This window comes from Corvus brachyrhynchos, unplaced genomic scaffold (assembly GCF_000691975.1).
Source record: "Corvus brachyrhynchos isolate BGI_N302 unplaced genomic scaffold, ASM69197v1 scaffold60, whole genome shotgun sequence".
NCBI lineage: Eukaryota > Metazoa > Chordata > Aves > Passeriformes > Corvidae > Corvus > Corvus brachyrhynchos.
In genome coordinates, this window is record NW_008236767.1 from 1,757,456 (window position 1) to 1,761,202 (window position 3,747).

A 3,747-nucleotide genomic window follows, 5' to 3' on the forward strand; every position below is an offset into this window, starting at 1 on the left:
TCCCTATGGCTTGAATCACAGAAACATAGAAATCAATAACAGAAAAGTGAGCACAGAAAATCCTCTGTTGCTGCAAAACCGGTGACAGAGTATGTACTAAGTGCATTCCCCATTTACTTCGTTAATGCTTACCAAGAATTCAAACAATTTGCATATGTTTTGCAAATAGCGGAGCTAAGCCATCTGAACATTTCCAGTGGCTGAGCTTCCTCCCACTACCCAGTGAGCCTCGTGGAAATGGCAGGAGTGTTGTGCCCACAGTAGTCAGACGCCACACTGGGAGACCAGGGCAGTGTTTTGCCCTGGGTGAGCCCATGTCCATCCCTTGGGTTTCCTTCCAGGGCAGATGTATCCTGCTGTGCTGCAGGCTGCATGGTGCAGGGGCAGCAAGGGAGTGGGTGCTTGGGGGCTGCCATCAAGAGCCCCTGTCCCCACCTGCTGCAGTAGCTGTCCCCTATCTCTTTAAGGTAGGCAGGAGAGAAGCAGCACATGGATCAACACTTGGCCAAAGCCCACCTATTGGACCATTTTGGAGAGGGCTGTTGCTGTATGCACATAGCTGAGCAGGCTTGGCTGGAGGTTGGCTGGGGCAGTGAGGGATGTGCAGGTTGGGTTAATACTGAATAAACAGTGCTGGATCCATTGTGACAGGCAGGAACTGCGTGCCTGTCAGTGCAATTACGGTCCCTACTCCAGAGCTCTTGCTCTTGAACAAACCTGTGCTGAAATATCTGCAGAGGTTAACAAGATGATTCTAAAGAGGAAAAAATACTCTTGAGTAAGACCTGGAAGGATTGAGCCCGTAGGGTAGAAGATGTTGCTTGTCCCAGTAAGCCCAAATCTTAAGACTGCCAACACCAATGAATTCAAGACACTGACAGACAAGGGGAGACAAAGAGCAAATTCTGTGCACATTAAAAATAGCTAAACGTGAAGGGACAGATCATGCCTCTTAGGCACTTGGCTAAATTGGGAATGAGTAGGAAGTCACATGACTCCAAACATGTTACCTCTTTACACTTGTCACTGGTACCAAATTACTCTCCCTTCTCTACTACTCCCTTCTCTGCTCCCATGCCAGCTCCAACTCAAGCTCCCACTCCTGCACAAGAACTTGCTATTAATATGTTTTCATATATCTCAAATCTAATGCCACAGAAGTCCCTGATCTGTTACACTTGATGTTATAAGCAACAGACCCTGCTGAGAGAGTGAGAATAGTATTCCCCCTCACAGCTGTACACTTTGTGTTGCATGTTAGACACTGGTATTACTGCACAGCTCTTCATCTGAGGAAACTGGACACCTCTCTTCTCCTTTGGCTTATGTGATACAGTTTTTGGGCATCTGACCTCTGACTGTCTCATTCGTGGGATTGGGATTATGCTGTCCATGTTGACATCCAGGGTTTCCCAGAAACTTCCAGCATCATTTTCCAAAGCTCCTCCCCATACTCTTAGGTTTTTAAATACCCTGTTAGGAGGTATGGGAAGCAAACAGTGTCCTTTTAGAGGATTCAAAACCAAATCTCTTTTCCCTCTGTATCTACTAAGGGAAACACACAAGCTTAGATGAAAGTGTGGATGTGCTTCTGTGGATTTCCCCATCCATTGTTTTCCCTAACACTTAAGCACTCTCTAGAGGTAGGTTGAAGTCCTATAAACAGCTCAGTCCTAATCCTTCCTGTTCATTTCTGAATCACCACATTTGTCCATTGCACCTTCTTCCACGGGGAGCTTCTTTCTTCCTTCCTTGTTGCCCTAATTAGAAAGGAGCCCTCAGCCACAAAGGCACAAAGACTTTTCTTTGTTCTTTTGTCTCTCTGAGCATCTTAAGCACTGTGCTTTTTAAAACTTAATGTTGACAGTTGGTCTCTGCTTCTAGTGATTATCTGCCCCTCAAGGCTAACATTTTTACAAACAATTTGAGAAAAAATTGCTTGATGTACGCACTGTACTGCATTATATGAAGTTGCACCATTTGAACGGGAATTCTCTGGCTCTGATTTTCTGTGCTCTGAGGGATTTACAAACCAGCAGTGTTAGAGGTGGTTCTGTCAGCAAGCAGTGCCAGACAAGGCAGCTTTCCTGCAGTTTGCTGCAGCTCCTCAACCTGAGTAATAGACACATGCCCTGAACTGTTGTATCAGGAATCCTGAGAAAAAGCAGTGAAGTGACTTCTTCCCTGTCTGGCAGGAAGTCCATGGCATGTTTTTCTCTTGCTGCAGTTTTTAACACACTCTGGAAGGCAGATACTGAACACACTGGGGTCTGGCTTTGCTAATAGTAACAAATTTTAGTGATTCAAAATAAATCTTTCAACTTCTCAGGAGCTGTCAGCTGATTTGTTATTTAATGTTTCTGTGATGCTAGCAACACTTCCAGGCCCACAAACCTGAGCTCAGTCCAGATTAAGAGGAGCTCTTGCCTTTCAGTCTGCGTGGACTGACCATGAAAATGACTGTGGAGTTACTGTTGTTCATCAAGCTTTATATGCTGTATGTGTTCTCAAACACATGTATTTATATATATGTTATCAGGCAAGAGATGTGGAGTCTTTCCTGATGTGCACTACAATACACCCTTCGGCTGATTTTTTACCCCCCCCTTGAGGCCTTTCCAAGTTTGACCAGTTTCCTTCATTAGCCTGAAGTATATGCTTGATAACTTTTACTGCTAAATCAGTCCAGCCTCTCAACACTGGCATTCTGAAATGTGTAATGCCTCATGAAATCGAGCATTGGCGCAAGGCATTTTCAAACCGTGTTTTTAGCCAAGGGATTCTGGGCACAGCTTGGCCTTGCCCCCTCTGCCCCAGCCTGTGCTCTCCGCTTCCTTGGCTGCATCCTTACAACCCCCTCTTGGCAGCAGCTCAGACAAAGGCTGAAGACGCTGAGAAACCAGAGACATTTACCACGTTATTCTGTTTGAATTGGTGTGACTGGCAATTGGTGTTTTCCTGTTGCAACTGAAAGTGTTCAATAATTCATACATTTTACATAAAGTCTTGTGGATTGTTCTGTTCCCACCCATGTCTGAGATAAGGCAGACTTGATGGCAAGCAGCATTCAACTGAATATGCATTTGAGCATTAAAATCTGCTGCTTTTAAAGGCTCATCTTAAGAGTCAGGGGTTTGTGTCAACACTAGGGACTCCAGCAATCTCTGGTAGGGATACTGACTTTCTGAGTTACATGGAAGGACTTTTTTTCCCCCACTTCAGTCACCTAGAATGCTGCCATGAATCTGTAATCTAGTCACTTCAGAGCCTAAACAGCTTTGCAATGCATTGTTACTGTAAGGAGCCACGGACTGACTAAGAGTGGAAGTTTAGAAGCTTTGTGTTCGAGATCTGGTAAAAACTTCTTTTTTATTATATATCTTATTTTGGGGCATTTGTTGTTGTTGTTGTTGTTGTTGTTGTTGTTGTTGTTGTTGTTGCTGTTTAAATGCCCTTACTCCGTAAAGCTCCCTGTGCAGTCAGGAGCGCTGTAAGCTTCCAGGTAGGAGTCTCCGCCGAACCTTCGTGCAGCAGCGGATGGATTGCTGCCTTGCCCCAGCCCGTTGTGCCCGGGATGCCCTGCGGAAGATGCGCCCCACGGGTCCCGCTGTGCGCCGCGGGTCGGTCGGTGGCGCTGGGGCTCAGGGACCTTGCCAGAGTGGGCACAAGCACGGAGTTCAGGTACCTCCCTCGATTTCCGAAGGCTCCCTGTGGCGCTGCTCGCCGGGCCGCTGGCCCCGGTGCCCG

General features: G+C 46.4%; 1 protein-coding gene across 1 annotated transcript in view; it reads left to right on the forward strand.

Moving 5' to 3' along the window:
- The window catches only part of DTNA (dystrobrevin alpha), a 193,059-nt gene that overhangs the window by 8,706 nt on the left and 180,606 nt on the right, over positions 1–3,747 (forward strand). The window lies entirely within an intron of this gene.